Here is a 17,899-nt window from a genome sequence, read left to right as displayed (position 1 = left end):
ATTTTGTTTATAACTGCATTAGAAGCTTACACCCAGATAGATCTTTGCACAGAAATGGTGCCTTTTTATTTTTAGTGTATAAAGGTTTTCCATTAAGAGAGGTGCCTTGAGTGCTGACACATGTTTCATAACATTATGGCACTATTATATATGGCACTATCACTATACCTTAGGCAGTGGGCATTTCTGCTGCATATTTTTATGCTGGAAAAACGCAAATTGCACACGCACCTGAGACCTTTTTCTTGATTACATGCATAGGTTTTAGTCTGTCTGGCTAAGCCTTGAAAAAGTGCCGTGGAGCGAGTAAAATAGATATCAGTACTCTAGGTCCTCACAAAAAACGTCATAATACATAAAAGCAGTTTCAGCTCAGAGATCTAAGCCTGTGAACTTTTCATCATGTATTTGGTGTTTGCAGATCCCCTGCACTCAAGCACCTCTCTGCAATAAATCTCCCATTTACCAACATAGGCACCAACCTATTGCTACTGCATGGATGAAGTAGCTGCTACTCCATGATGGACTCAGCATACCTATTGTTTAAAAGTGTCTGCAGTCTCTATAACACTTTCACATGTGCTCCTGGAACTATTTGCACAAAGGGTTAAGGATGCTGTGGCTGTCCATTCATTTGGAATTGAACACCCACTTTACAATTGAGACTTTGCACTAAAACAAGTGACGGTTAATAAAGCAGTTACTCAATTACTTCACTTCCAGCCATTAGACATCAAAAACCATCTCACTAAAGTAGTGTAGTGGGTTGTGAAGAGGTCTAGCTATTGCTGGCAACGGTATATACAGATTCCATTTTATTCAAAACCTACCTATGAACAGTTCCATTATTTTTTGTTTTCTTATGTAGTATGTTTGACCCAGCACTGTTTATGATATGATAGGTTATTTATAACGTGCTTAATGCCCAGAGGTTTCTAAGCGCGGACCCGGGGATTGAACCTATGTTGCTCCGTGTCGTCTTGCTTCCAAAGCGAGCACGTTGCCCTATCCTCCCAAAAATGTTTGCTTCATACTATAATTTAGAGCTACTCAATCTGAACTTCCAAGTATGCTAAACTACAAATAAATACATTCCAGCTTGATGAGTTATTGCGAGCCAGGTACTGAGACAGGCTGGTAGGCCATTGTAAAATATGTTGCAGCTATCCAAGATCCGAAATCCCAGAATGCTGTTTCCAAGCATTTGTATCCATTTATGCTAGAGTATGAAAGAGGAGGGTTGTCAGAAACCTTTACAGCACGAGTTTTGGGAGTGGGAGCACAACAGGCTTTCGTAAGCGTATGGTCAACTGGACAAGTAGATACTGACTCATAGTGTCTAGGTATAGGTTTGCATCAATTTGCCAATTTTTGAAAATTGTATGACTGTAAGTGGCAGCATTACGGCTACAACACGTGTTTGCATGGTTGGAGAGCATGGATTCAGAAGAAACCTATTCTAGTCTGATTTGCAGATCTTGGGTTAGTGAGAGAATGGATACATAAAATGTCTAAGTATTTATTGTCGGGGATGTCCAGCACCAGGCTGGAAAGTTACAGTGCATAGGGTACGGGTGTGGTCATAGATGCAGCAACTCACTGTGTGATTTTGCCTGGTGTAAGGTACATAGACCAGTGTATGTGAAAGCATGGCTATACTGCAGCACGTGTTTGTGTGTGTGTGTGTATTGTATTGAATTAATAGACACCAGGGGCAGCAGGTATGTTTGCAGGACCACTACGACCAACACCTGAAGGCTGGGTGTCACTGAGCATTTCCAATGGATTGCTTTTAAGTTCAGCTTCTGCTGAAGCTTGGCTCTGATCACCATTTGCTGGAAATCACACTGTGTGGGTTTTATCTGACTGGGGATTCCCTAGCCATCTATGCATCTGTGCAGGATCTAATGCAGACACATGGGGTGAGGTGAGAGGAAAGGGAGCTAAAGTGTGCCCCCAGTCAGATTATGTAAGGCTGTAGGGTTGACAGGGAACGTTGGAAACTGTGTTGGTATGTGGAGGGGGGGAGGAGTCTGCTCTTCTGCAAGAAGATGCAAACAATGTTCTGCTGAATGGTGAATACGGTTCAATGTACCATGTGTTAGTGATTCACATAGCTCAAATTCACTTGTCCTACTACTCACCTCAAAAGAAAATTAAATTACTAAATCTAATGTCAAAACTAATCAGTCTGAGACAATGTGACATTAACCATTCTACTTTGCCATGATGTAGAAGAACCACAGGAGGCCATTGCTCCCATCACATCTTGAAGCATAAAAGGCAGTTGGGATAATGCGTGTTGTTTCTCTCATACCTCTCTATTGCAACAATGGGATGGGAGGAGATTTATAAAGGCACAGTAACCTTTAAGCTTAGTGTTAGAGATGGCCACCTTGAAAGAAGTTAAAGAGCCACCAGTAGAAAATGAAACGTCCTTATTCTCTTAGTGACATATACAGGTAAGTCAAGCCAACACAACATCAACAGTAGGATAATGCTTCCACTGGTACACCCTCTCACTCGCCAGCCTCCCTCCAACTGTCATACATAGAATTTGCAACAGGTCAGCACACACACAGCATTCAAAATTCAGAACTGTCATGACATAATGCATGCAGGCAGGAAAGACAAAGTAGTTAGAAAGCCCATCACAATACATTTCCCTCCTTCGGACACATCAGAAAAAGAAACACACTAAAAAGGGACTCACAAAAGAGAAAGGTAGGATAGAGGAGGGAACTCAAATCCACCAACATCAGTCACAATCAACACAATTTAACACCTCCACATGAACACAGTAGGTCCCTAATCTTCCTCCAAAATTGTTGGGCATATTCACGCAACAACGCAAGGGGGTTCAACAATCTTACTATCAGGAGGAAATGTGCTTCATGACTATCATCTCACAAACACTGACTGGGACCTCATAACAGCCTCATGAATCACAAAGAGCTCAAGCCCCACACCCTGCCACCCCAAGGCAACTATATAACAGATGTGGGTGAGGCATCATTCAGACCAATCTAAAGATGCCACACCTAAACACTAGTCCACTCAAAATTCTTAAAGGCACCTATCCAACCAAACAGGCAGCAAGGCACACTTACACCGCCAACCACAACATAAACAACTGATTTCACACAAATTTCTGATTCCTGAAGTGCGGACACCAACAGTATTTCAACTAAAGGGCACACCATAGCTCACCCATTATGCACATCAAGCATATGGCCCCACATGACAGAGTCACGAGGCGTAACTCCCTCTAAAGCAGGTGAAATGTACCTGCCCGAGTTAAAACCGCCTGCGGTGGGGATGCCAAAATCCAATCAACAAAGAGCACACCATAGCTCAAAATATCCAGTATGGCAAAACATGGCCCCCCCATGTGACCCAGGAACTTGTCACACATCTCTAAGAAACAGGGGGCAGGCAAAACTGTGTCCAATGCCACATGTACTTAGAAATGTATCAAGTAGGTGTTGAAATAAGTTGCACAGCACCCTCAAAAAAAAATCACCATCTAGCTAGTAACATACTTAGCATTAACTCACAGATGCCAACCCCTAACTTGTCCTAAGCATAGCTAACCACCCAATAATGCAGTTACAAATATATCAACACATAACATAACATACTGTCCCACAACCCACCAGGTAATACTTAGATACCAAAGGGTTATGTAATTACAAGCATTATTGACACAAGCGAACAAGGTATGTAGTACACACAGATAATTTACCCCAGTGGTTGTTTCTGTGGAGAGAAAAGCATGTTAAACTAATAACCCATCATAATGACTAATAGCCCAAAACTGCACTAAGTACCCTTAAGCACTAAAACTAACTTTACACAGAGGCCACGACAAGCACACTATTCCAAATTGAACAACTACACGCAGAGGCGACACATCACAATCAAAATGACTGCCTCTGTCATATTACGATTGTTGTTCAAACCTAGTGATATCTAATGAAAGGCAGCATATTAAAATTATTGCTGCAGACACTTTCATTTCCCAAGAAGTCCTACTGCTGACCCCAGGGGAACAATGTCCATAGGTGTACCATTGTCAATTTCTTTCATCAAAAGGCCCGCTGGAACTCATGAAACATAAAACCATCACACCCCTCCTGACATGGAGCATCTGTACTTCTGTAATTGCCATATTCTTTGAAAGCAGAGGTTCATAAAATAAGTCTGACTTGCGAAATGAGTGCTCTATTTGACATTGGCATCGTTATCATAAGTGCTTCAGGTGCCAAGGGAGGAGGATCTCTTGCTTTGAAACAGCCACCTTAAGCTGGAGCATGGCACCCACCTGCAAAGCAGTCCCACAGCACGGCATGTCATCACTAGGGCCATGCAGCACTGGAAAACCACAGTACGATGTTGGAGTCCCTCCATACGTTTAATTAAGTAGAAAACACCTCTAGCCACTACCACAGGTATTTTAGCGAGTTGAACAGTACACAGCTCACAGGTAATCATCTTCAAACATAATGATAACAGCATTGATGAAATAAGCAGCCCCAAGCATCAATCAGAGCACATCATAGCAGCAGTGGCTGCTGTCAACAACATTACAGCAGAATGGTCGGAGATTTGATGTAGGTTGGCAAACTAAACTCAGACAGGGAGAGGATCTTCTTAGTTTGGGGGGCAGTGGATGTCACACAGGTTGCCACCCCAGCACAGCACGGGTACCTCAGCATATAGCAGGATCCCTCGTCGCCAATGATAAAGTTGGCTGTCCTGTCTGAAGTCCAGTGTTGGATCGTAGGATCCACGATGCGATGGCCGTGCTGCGGGTAAATGCGGGCCTGCAGTCTGCAAATAAAACAAGTGCAGACAGGTTGTGCGTTGGTACAGGACTGTCAGCTTCCTGTAGAGGAAGACCCAGTGTGTGTGACTTTATTACACCACTTCCTGCCCAGCACAGTGTAGTGTTATGGACACAACATTCCTTTTCATTATATAACATTTGACACCGTAACTATTCCTTTGCTTTGTCTCTTGTCCATCACTTAGTCTGCTTGGGGGGCCAGATGCTGCCCTCAGGTTGTACCTGATGTGCTGCCAGGATGTTTTCTCTGCATGGTCAACTTCTGCGTCTTGGTCGGCGGTGGCATCGGCTGGTTGATCGTGTGCCACTGCTCGGACCTCTGAATCAGGTGCATGCTCACTTACAACCCACAGGCCTTCTCGCCACATGGTATCAGGGACTCGTTTGAACCCGGATGCATTCCTGGCTATGGTCTCATTGCTTTGGCTGGCATTTGTCATCGTCCCTCTTCTCCAGGTTACTGCCCAGTGGGTGGGGTCATACTGGCTCACCAGCTTCGCCTTTGGGGCATTCAGTAGAACCAACACCTGATTGCCAACCATCTGGCAAGATTCCTTAGGTCATCGCTTAGCACTCAACCATTTTTTGGCCTTGACTATCCTGGTATAGGCCAATGTCTTTCATGCGTTTGCTTGGGTGATATGGTATTGAGTTCAAAATAGTCCCATACATCAGCTCTGCTGGGGGAGGGGGTGTCGGATGAAGCATGGGGTGTCAATCTACAGTTTTGCAGGGACCGATATAGGTTAACCTACCACCAGTTGTTTTGTGCCTTTGCTACCGTCCTCATGAACTGCTCGGTGTTGCCGCTGGCTTGTGGCCACTGTGGGGTGATGTAGTGATGGTGAATGTGTAAGTCATTCGTAATACTTTGCTTACTCCTTCCCTTGGAAGTGGGCCCCATTGTCGCTCCTTGTGGATTTTGACAGCCCGTGTGTGGCAACACATTTTTCCAATGCCGGTAGCACTGCTTCGGCTACAGTTGACCATATGACCTCCACCTCTCTATAACAGGTGTAGTAGTCGCTGGCTATTAAGAGGTATGGGCCAAAAAATCAACAGTTATCGCTTTCCATTGTGATTCTCCCCTCAGAGCGGACTGAAATGGTTTGATTCTTGGTTGTGCACTGGCCATAACTGGCATGGGTGGCAAGACAACACAATGATGTGGACTTTTGCATCCACTTGGGGGAACAACACTCTGTTCTGTATCTGGGCTTTGGACCTGACTATTCCTTGACTATTCCCTGGTGCCCTTTGTGTGCCAGAGTGACAATCCTGTCCTGCAGGCTGATTGGTAAGAGGATATGTGCGCCTCTCAGTATCAGCTCCTCTTCTAATGGATCATGAATGCTTCTGCTAGGAAGTCTTTTGGCTGCGGCCATGCAGTTGTGGTTATTGTAGAGGAACAAATTCCACTCACCCGCCAGTATTTCATTTTTTATCAAGTCACTGCACGGGTCAGTGTTGGTTGTGTCTAAGATGACCACAATGCTGACTGTCTTCGGTTTCATGGTACTCACTATCTGGCAGATGTGCACTTCTGTCTCTGTGGTCTCTTTGACCTCCAAGGCCGTCACGGCTCGAGGGTGCCTTGACAAGAAGTCAGCATGATTGTCTGCCCCCACCTGGTAGATCAAGTGAAATTCGTACTGTTGGAGGTGTGACAACCACTTCTCAATTCTTGTTGGCGAGTGTGAAGCTGAACTTGTCAAGAAAGGTATCAGAGGCTTGTGGTCAGTGAAAGCCTTGAATATTCGACCGTAGAGCAAAAGGTGAAAAGGTCCGCACCCCCACAAGACAGCAATGGCCTCTTTGTCTGTTTGGGTGTATTGTTGATCTGTCGGCATCAGCACTCGAGAGGCATACGCGATTAGTTTCACTTCAGCAGTATAGGATGTCTGCACCAAGTTTGCCCCTGTCTGCAAGGTGGCATCGTAGTATGTCATTGTCATGTTGGCCAAGAGAGAGGGCTCCACTCCCATTTGGCACTGGCCTTGGTTAGTTCTCTCAGTGACTCGGAGATGGTTGCTAGATTTGGTGTGAACCTGTCACAGTACATGGCCACTCCTAAGAAACAGTGTATTTATGTGGGCATCATAGGTGGTGTCACCCCTTTAATGTCCACAACCTTGCAGAGGTCTGCTGACATGCCATTGGCATTAAATACATAGCCGAAGATCAGCTCCTCCTTCAGGAACTCACATTTATCTTTGTTCATGGTCAAACCAGTGTCGTCAAGTCTATCGCAGATGGCCGGTAGTTGGAGAAGGAGTTCCTCTTTGCTACCGGCGAGAACCAGGATGTCATCACTGAAATTTAGAACCTGAGGGATACCTTGAAGGACCAAATGGATTGTCTGCTGAAACACCTCCGCTGTGGATGATATTAAAAAGTTAAGTCTTTTGTACCTCCTAAACCGCAAATGCATTGAGAAGGTGGTAATGTACCGTGAGTCTTAATGCAACTTTAGCTGGGGGTATCCAGTGATTAGGTCTAGTTTTGACACGAATCTTGACCGCATCAGGTCAGTCACAATCTCTTCCTTGGTCGGGGTGATATCCCTTTCACGGATGATTAACGCGTTCGACAAGCACATATCAATGTATATGCAAACCATTCCTGGTTGCTTTGGCTTTTTGGTAATGACCATCGGGGAGACCCACGGCGTAGCCCCATCACCATTTCTAGTATGTCCGCCTACTCTAGTTCCTGCAGTTCCTTTGCAACCACGTCTCACATGTGGCATCCTCCTGTGTCGTACGGCTTTTGGGGGTACCATTGTGTTGATGTGCAGTTTGATTACCTCCCTTTTTAGGTATCGTATGCCCTGGAGCAGGTTGGGGTGTTTTGCCAGGAGGTCTTGAATGTCATCTGTGTCAGTGACATTGCAAATACATTTGATCAGACCCAGTTCCTCTGCTGAGTTCCAACTGAGTAGAGACTCTATTACAATGTCAGTGGCATAGACCTTGGGTTGGATTTCTGTGTCTCATCTGCTGAGTGACGTCTGAAATCACCCCACCACCGGTAGAGTTGTATTGATGCCATTAGTGTTCAGGATTGTGTCAGTGTTCTAGCTGAGGCTGCATATGCTTGGAAATCCTCAATTGCATGATGTTTACCAGGCTGGTGCCCGGTTCTGTGTTGGTGGGCTGGATGAATGGCAGACTCTTATGAAGTGGTCTCGCCAGCCGCATGCCCCACACATGGTCTCTTGTGCTCGGCAGTTGCCCGCCGGACCAACCGTAGTCATTCGGTCCAAGTGTTCTCGATTGCCATACCAGGGCATTGTACTCTTCTTTGCTCTCTCCTGAGTGTTGTGAGTGGTTGGTGATTTGGGCGATTGTAGTCGTTGGGGCAAATTGAAGCTTCTGCAGTGTGGTTCTCAAGCGGGCCGCTCTGGCGTGTGAAGGCTCCCTTTGACATCAGTATTCTAGGATCCTCACTAGGGATATGCCCTCCTCGCTTAATATAATTCACTGCATTTGCTCAGACTGCATGCCATTGATTATTTGGTGCCTGATCTCTTTGTTGATGTCCTCAAAGTCACATGATAGGGACAACTGTCGATATGTGTGGAGGGTTTTGTCCTCTGTTTGCACTGTGGTACAAAAGTTAAAAATCTCATAGTCTATATTTAATTGTGGCATAAAATGCACTGCTAGTGCATCTTTCGCTGACCTGTAAGCATCGGTACCATCTGTGGTGACTAACGAGTTAAAGATGTGTAGCATGTCATTCCCCATGTTCGGTAGACGGTGAGATCTCATCTAGCTGGGCATAGTCACGTCTTTAGAATCCATCAGCATTTTACATTTTTGTAGCCATATTGCCGACCTGGGCCCCAACAATGATGGATCAGTATATGGGCCCAATGGGCCCAGTACTGTGTTCAAACCGCTCTGGCCTTGTCTTGTGATGGGTGTCCTGAGCGTTACCTCAATGGCATGCCTTTCCCCGGCATGGACATGCCTGTTTCCATGTTTATTTTGATGCTTAGTGTTGCATGGCACCCCTGTAAGGGGCCATGGTATCTCCCAGAGTGTTTTGTTGTGGCCACATGGTTACCCATGTGACCAACTTAATAAAAGGCCCGAGCCGCTTCCGGCTCGGCAGTCTGACTACCATCCGGCTCCAGTGTCATCTCTCAAGCACCATGCTGGTGCTGAGCTGCATGTGTAGGGCCCAAGGACGGGGCCCAGCACGAGGACGGTGCCCCTGCTGGGCAACGCCATCCCTGGGTGATCCTACCGCCATGTGAGCATGGCTAATGTGGCGACCCCGGTTTGGGTGCCCCCATAGCCGGGGCCCATGTGCGCCGGGTGCCCCCGGCCACGTACGTAGCTCCGCTGCTCCGGAGCGGGTGAGGTGACCCCCACCCCTGAGTGCGCAGCGTGATCACCACCCCCAAGAAACCCATCGGGTGCTCCCGACATGAGTATGGGGGCTGCCCGGTGATCCGGAGCAGCCCCCACGACACTTATCATTTGCTGCTGAAGTTTCCTCTCACCTAAATATCTTTAGTATGAGGTGGCTTTGTAGGCATCCTGTGTCACCAGTGCTCTGTGAGACTGCTAGTCTTCCTCCTTTGCCAGCACACTGTCCTCAGACACGGAGGTTACTGAAGTGCTGCTCGTTCATGTTCAGCACCTAACCCAGGCAGCCAGTGCAATTGTAATGCACTCTGCCAGCGTGAGACATTCCACCCGCGCATCATCAGTGTTGGATTGAAGGATCCACATTGCTATGGCCATCCTGTGGGGAAATATGGGCCTGCCCTCTTCAAAGAAAACACGTGCAGATAGATTGTGTGTTGGTACGGGACTGCCAGCATACTGTAGGGGAAGTCCCAGTACTGATTACTTTTTTATGCCAAGTCCCACCCAGCGCGGTGAGGTGGCATGTACACAACATTCAGGAGCCACCAGTCGAAAAGGAAATGTCTTTATTCTCGTAGTTGCAGGCACAGTTATGTCAGGCCCCAGCAGTAACATAAGATACACAAACATAAGATACACAATAGGAAAAGATATCCACCGGCACACCCTCTCACTCAGACAGCCTCCCTCTAACTGTCATAGATAGAACACTCAACAGGCAAGCGCGTGCATGCGGACACACACACACACACACACGCACACAGCATTCCATGCTCCAAAACGCTCATGGCATCGTGCATGCAGGCAAAGAAGACAGAGTAGATGGAACACACTTCACAATCACATCACACCACTTAGTCTGTTAGGTTAGGTCCTGAGGCTTGTAGTTGAGAAGGTGTGCACTTTGTTCTTCCTAATGCAAACAACACATGGATGAGACCCGCATAGGGGTCAACGAAGGTTTACATTAGCGCTAGTTGTTCACAAAATGTTAGTGTTGAAAGTACTTACTTTTAACCCATAACGTCAATTATAAAAACAAACTGGCGCACTTTTCTTTGTAAAAACTATTGTAGCACCATAGTCTCCATGTGCCATCATAGACTGACAGTAATCTGTGACAACTGAATATATCTGTGTGAAACGTATGCTCATTCTTGGTAATGAAGCAACAACCTCCATGCTCTGGTCCCCACAAAAGATTCCACTCCGCAGCAGGACCCTTGATCATTTTCGACAATCTGGTTTTAGAGATTTGGATATTTTGATGCAATGCTATGATTCCTTGATCTCATTCAAACAATAGAGAGGGGGACATTGACACTGCCAATGCGCAGATTTCACTTTTTCTATTTTATTCCCAAACTGTCATTTTCAAATTGGGTCAGATCTGTGCAGCTGAGCTTTGCCAAGTACTGACAGAGCCTGGGAATACATGTATGGAAAGCTACTGGTTACCGTTGTGTTTCCGTCAAATGGCAACGTTTTTGAGTAAAATCAAATAGCGTTGTTCATTTATTCCCATTCTATCACTTACGTGCTGTGATTTTTTTATTTGTTGGCTACACCAGACCTTTATGCGAAGAAATGCAGGGACCGTTACATTTTTCATTCTTAAATTCAATGGACACACTGACATGCTACTTGATGATATCAGAAGCCCAGTTCTTGAAGTGGCAGTGATTCAGTTGATTTCTTCAGCAGTGCACTATTTCACTAAATTCCATAGTTTCTGCGTAAGGTCCTCTGATTTCTTTTCTGTGGTGAATTGATTTGAGCATTCTTGAAGGCATTTTGATTGCGGTAATAATGAGGAAATGCAGTTTCAGTGCCCCCCCCCCAACTTTTCCTCTGTGTTCAGATTTCCCTCGCTCTTGCTGTACTCTCTGTATCACAGAGAAGACATTTTGAAGAGGGTTGTATTTTGGTGCTTTCCTATTGGGCCAGATGCCTCTTCATAAAATTTCAAAAATCTGTTTCAAAACTAGTTTATGTTAGGTGATGTTATGTTATGATAATGGGACTTGTACTGCACACGCTGCCAATTTCATGGTCTCTTGGTGCCCTGGTCATGGGCTCTCGCGCTCTGAAACTTTTGTGTATGGGCCCGATACAAATAAAATATCATATCATATCTGGAGGATCTGCAAAGGAAGGAGGGCTTTATACAGGCTTAGTTAGTGGCAGTGGGATTGAGAGGGAAAAGCACAAGAGAGCTTTGATGCGCTGCTGGTAGCATCAGTTTCGGAAAATCTTGTCACTGTGTGCAGGGATGTCAATTCACCAAAATGACAGGGGTAGTGGAAGTGACATCACACAACCCTTGTCCTCTAATGACATCACATGAAGTGATGTCGTTTGACCCGGTCCTGAAGTGACATCATGGGAAGCGATGGAAGACAACCTTTCACCCCTTGACAAAACAAGAAGTGGCATCACATAGCATTGTTCCTAAGTACACTATAAAATAATTATTACAATATCACTGTAATGTGATATACAGTTCATACAAGAAAGGATCATCATGTTTATCATTAATATCAGTGTGGTTAGGCCAATATTACCAAATTACTGTGAATGTAAGCAGATGTCCAAGGCCAAATGATAATGATGTGTTATTAAATAGAACTTACGCTTAAGCACTTTATATAAAACCAATATACATACAATATCACCAAACCTGCGTTTGTACTCATTTATCAACCTCAAAAGGATGGAAGTCTGAGTTGGCTTTGGCAGAATTTGAACCTGCAACTTGCAGATCAGCCACACATCACAGCAGCAAGCGCTCAACCCCCTGAGCTCTCTTACCAGCTACAGCTAGCTTAACGGCAATAGTAAAATGAGCAAGTCAGAAAGCAAATGACACTCTGTGGTGGATACCATTAAACTGGTAACTGTTATTTAACAGCAGGCAGGTTCATCTGCAGGTCTGGTGCAGACTTGCACAAAGTTCAAGCCTGCATGGATTTCAGGCTTCAGAGGTTGGCAAAATACATACTATTGGGAGAGTTTATAACTGTGTATTAAATAAATTAGAGGAGCGCAGAAAAAGCAGTGCATTCACACGGCGTCCCGTACTCTGAACACTCGCTACCTCCTACATGCAAACAAACATCCTGAACAGCATGCCATAGAGATAGGAAAAACAGACACATAACAACAAACCATTAATTGTGTCAAAATGAAATCAAGCACCACTTTATGTGCTATGATCAAACATTCTACACTGTACACAAGCTTTTAGGCACAAGGATTTTGTCAAGTGACCAAGGACACCGGGATGGAATGTCTTGTGATGATCATAACAGAGACAACGGCAGAAAATAAACATGATATAACTGCAACTTGCAAAAATCTAACTATATGGTCTCAAATGGATGTTTTCTCTACTCTAAATGCTTTTTGGAGGTTGTTGTCTGCATTGTGAATTTGAGGTGTTTAAGAACAGACTAAATCAGTGACCAACCCCCTGGAGGGTGCGCGAAATAAACCTTTAGTGAGTCTATCAATTATTGTATAAAATTCCAGAAACACAAATGATTTGTTATTCCTATTCTTTCCTATTTATGGTCACTGCTCAAAGTGTAACACTTGTGGAACCCCTGCTTTTTTTAAGAAGCCTGAACAAGAAAGCTATCTTCTCTAAAAAGAAAGAGCAGGAGGTTCAATTTGTAAAAAGAAGAATAAAAAAACTAAACAACTAAAAAAAGAGAGACCACAGGGGTAGCAAGGGAGACATCAGGGGTCACATTTGCATATTCTGGCAACCCCAAAAAGACTTCCCTGATTGTATACTAGTTTGGTTTTAGTTGGTAGTCGTTGTGTGGAGTTTTGTTCTATGAATATGTGTGTGGTGCCTTTTGCTTGACTGGATTGGTTTATTGTATTTTGTTGCATGTTGAGTGCAGTTTGTGGTGGTTTTATGCATCGCTGCATAGGTCTATGGCAGTGGTCTTCAAACTTTCTTGGCCGGGGCCCCCCTGAGCAATATTTGGGCAGGTCGGGACCCCCCAGAAATGCCAAACGGACAGTATGTATTGCGCGCCGTCACCTGCTCCCATTACAGTCGCTGGGCTCCCTCATCCCATCCTACCCAGTCCCTGGTCTCTCCCCACCCCATCACACACCCTGGGCTCTCCCCACTCTGCTCCCACCACTATCCCATGGTTCCCGCCCATTGTGCTTCCACCATAGTCCCTGGGTTCCCCCATCCCGTTCCCAACACAGTCTGAGGGCCAGTGGAGGCTGGTGATTTTTTTAAGTGGAGGGGCATAACTATTGCCCCCAAAAATGCCAGGCATAGTGACGGAGCCCGAATCCATAAAGGGGAGTTTGGGGGGTTTCCCCCAGTGAATTTTATTTAAATAATGGGTTAAAATGTTACATTGTAGAGCATACTTTTAACAAAAAAATGGGTAAATAGCCAAACAGTTTGCAATTGGTGATGGGGGGCCCAGGGGGCAGGCATGACAATTTCTACTGGACATCTATGATAGATGTCCAGTAAAAACCATCCCTGTCCCCTAGGCCCCACTGGGCCTAACACAATCAACATGATTATGTGTGTATGCAAGGTGCTGCACATTCAGACAGCAATCACTCTATCATTCACACGAGCATCCATCACCATACACTCACTCATAACATAAGCATACACGCATCCATACACATGTTTAAATAAAAACAATGAACATAAACATACCTTCTGCATTGGCCTGCGTGTGGGTGCTGAAACGCCCTGCTCCACGCTGCTCTGTTCGTATGTGCGAGGAGGCGCAGGAGCTCCCCCTCGGACATGCAGACATGCAGTGCCCCAGCCAGCATTTCCAATGAGCTATGCAATGCTGGCGAAGCAAAACGCCCCAGCACTTGCATGGCTCAGTGAGCATGTGTGGCTGGGGAACTAAACCGAACTGTCAAAGGGAAACAGTGTTTCCCTTTGACAGTTCAGCCAGCCCAGGAGCACTCCATCAGCTGGAAAAAGCATCTGCGTGAGTGCTCACTGTTTCACTGGGCTGGCTCCTTAGTTCCTCCATAATTGGTGAGGGGCCACTGGGTGGGCGCCCCCTCACCATTATGGATGAGCCGCCAGGCTCCGACTGGCCTAAAGGGCAATGCCTGTACCAAAAATGTAAAATGCTAATGTGGGCCAGTCAAAATGGGCCACCATTTTGGCCAATGTGGACCAGTTTGATGAGTTACTTAACTATGCAGTTAGTAATTTTGACCATTGTTGCTTAATATATCACAATTTACTTACATTTTAACACAAAGCACCCCCTTGGGTACTATTGAAACAGTGGGGCCTCATTACAACCCTGGCGGTAGCTATGCCGGTAAAACAGGCACGGCTGCCGCCGGAGTTGCATACGGGTCCGGCACCCGCGAATGGGCAATTACCGGGTCATGCTGAGTTAGGCGGACCTGATAATTGCCCTTTCGCGGGTGCCGGTACCAGTAGATCCCCATTCCCACTTGAGCCCATAGGGCTCAATGGGAATGGGGAGCTCAGATGCACCAGCACTGTTAATAACGGTGCCGGTGCATCCAACGAGCCCGCAAGCACAACTTGTACTATGGCGGTACGGTAGCAATGGTGCCGCCGTCACCGTTGTTACCGTACCGCCATAGTTGTAATGAGGCCCAGTCTGTGACTAAAGGAATGAATATCCATTTACAACTGTGGGCCACTTTTTCATTGTTGCCTGAGACAGTTTCATGCTTCACCCGACCATGTGAGCCACCCCTGCCCATTTCTTCCAATCTAAAAAAAAAAAAAAAAAGTTTTTTTTTTTAAATATTTCATGTTGAGCTCTCAGGGCCCTCCAGGGATGCACCCGCGGATATTTGAGATTTGTTAGTGGGCTCATGGAAATTTGCCTCATGTTCAGCTAAATTCGGTACATTGGGGCTCATTACGAGTTTGGTGGTGCATGAAAAAGAGGAGGTAATTTGGTTTACCTCAATTTTTCCTGCACCACCTAACTATATGTTTGACGGTATTATCTCCGGCGGAATTAGCGGATGGTAATACCACCATTTTTTTAAGATAAAGAAGAGGAGTTACCTCCAGCTGAAATTAACTCCTTCACTTTACCTCCATAAATTGGTGGTATTACCATCCAGTAATTCCATCAGAGTTAATACTGCCAAAAATCCCAATAAAATGGGGATTTAGAGCACCAAACTGCAACTTGTAATCTGGCCGTATTACCGCCAGAGGTAATACCTTCAGTGGTAATACTGCCAGACCCAGTGGCATTAACGGTAATAACATTTGGTGGTATCTCAGTGGTATTACCACCAAGATACCACCAAACCCGTAATGAGCCCCATTGTCTACTCACATCCACATTCAAAACATTGACTATCTTCAAAATCCATCCAAATTCAACACATTGGCCACCCCAAAATCCATCCAAATTCAACACTTTGGTTATTCCCAAAGTCCATCCATAATCAGTACATTGGCTACCTCCAGAATCCATCCAAATTCAACACATTGGCCACCCACAGGCTAAATTTAATCTAGTACATTGGCAGGATGCACTAGGACGTGCCAACCTTCAAAACAGTGGCTAAGCTATAAGTAAGCATATAGCTTAATACAATGGTTGTACTCTACATATGCACTCAGATAAAAAATGGTTGCTATACCGATGAGTGCTATTGGTCAAAATCAGGCGGTACCAATACTGCATGGTTACACATATCAACACGGAATTGGAATAATGTCATTGTCCCTTACCTGGAGGTTTGCTGCAAACAGTTCTGGGTCTTAGCTGGGGTTCCTGGGGTGAACAGGTGCAAACAGGCACCCCAGGGAGGTGCCCTTTGCCCTATGCATTTAGCTGGCTGCCTTGGCAAGGCTTCCCTGGGAGGATCAATAAGGAGAGGTTGTTTAAAGTGGATAAGCATGCCACCGCTCACTTTAATGTGTTTGCTGGTTAATACAAACAGTAAAATAGGTTTGAGCCCATCTGAGATTCTCACTGGCAGACAAATGTCCTTTTAGAGCTGACCCTGCTACTAGTGAGTTGGAGAAACGGCCACCTGTTAGTGGAGCCAGTGTATCAGTATTGCGAGAATCTGGTCAAACTTGTGAGGCATATCTATTCACAGGTTCAGCTGGCACGGATATCTGTTCAAGCCATGCAGTTGGGCCTTCGAGACAAGCCATCTCAACAAGAAGTGATTGGATCCGAATGAGGGGCCTCATTGAGGTCCTATATACGTCAATCACTGCCTTTCAAAATATGAATTTATTGACCTGGATCCATTCCAGCTATTCTCTGAAAGCGCTGCTGCCCCATGTGTGGTGGAAACAAGCAGTCCTTGTTAGTGGGGTCATTCTTTTCTCATTTAATTTTTGCAATGAATTGCCATCTGTCAAGAGTGTGAAAGCCATGACTTTATTAATGTGTATTAATTAATAACATGATGCAGGCAATATACAACTGATCAGATGAGCACCACACACCATGGGTAACAATAAGCAGCGCTCAGATACCTGAGGGTTTGTAGCGCTATATAAGTGCCACATTATTATTATTATTATTATTATTATTATTATTATCATTATTATTATTATTATTATTATTATTCCCCTTTCAAAAGCGCCATGAAAAAAGCATAGTGTGCAATTGTGCCCTCCTGGATCATTAGCTTGATTTGTAGTGCATGCATACCATTGGCATGGAGCACATTCATAGGTCACAGGTTCCCATTTGACAGCTGCAGTGAGAGGCAAGTCTCTGCAGTAAAGGGATTGCATTTAAGATGTGCACCTGTGAACCAAAACTATGATGATCATAGGAATCCCATGCTGGTCGCAGGGTGAACTCTAAAATAATCCATGCCTGGTTTAAGGCATGGTGCTTGACCCTACTTATGATCGTTGTAGCTTCATCCAATTTGATATCACATGTGTCAGCTCAGCTGTGGATGGTGATGTTAATTATGGCCAGATAGACTGATCCTACCAAAGTGACAGGACATGACCTGGATGGACATGCCTCCTCTTTGATCTCTTTCTGAGGGTAGGTAACACCCTCCTCCAGAGACAGTTGCATAACAGGCAGCTAGCACAGGCATAAACGGAGCACACCCATTCAAAGGGAGTAGTCTCACATCAGGGCACTCTAAAGGCCTTTGATACTAGGAGAAGGGAGGGGGCAGGGTTAGGGTTGACAGGAGAAATGTGTACAGTTGGGGATGACTTCCACCATGTTGATTCACCCAGCCTCACTCTCTACTTCCTTTCCCCTCTGCTTCCTCCCTAGAAAAGCACTTTGGGTGTGATTTCAAAAAGGCAAAGTCAACTTCTTTTATGAACAGGGATTAAACCACTAAGGCAGGCTAAATTTAGTTGAATCTTGTGCAGGTTTTTACATTTAATAGAGGTGGTCTCACACAAATTCAATGAAGTTGCGATATGAAACACTTGTGTATGAGCGTGATAGAAAAAATATATCCATATCAATATCAGTATCAATATCAATCATGTTTGAATCACCTTTTGTACTCCAAACCTAGAAAAATATTTTGTTTACAACCTGCTGGGTGAGCAGTCCTTTACAAAGTGCTCCAGTTGCAAGGTGAAGACAGGTATTTCAAGGCAGAGGCAAACTATACCCACTAACCATTCTGAGGGACCAATGGGGTG

This window comes from Ambystoma mexicanum, chromosome 7q (assembly GCF_040938575.1).
Source record: "Ambystoma mexicanum isolate Mex_15411 chromosome 7q, UKY_AmexF1_1, whole genome shotgun sequence".
In the NCBI taxonomy this organism is placed as follows: domain Eukaryota; kingdom Metazoa; phylum Chordata; class Amphibia; order Caudata; family Ambystomatidae; genus Ambystoma; species Ambystoma mexicanum.
Note: the sequence above shows the minus strand (reverse complement) of the source record.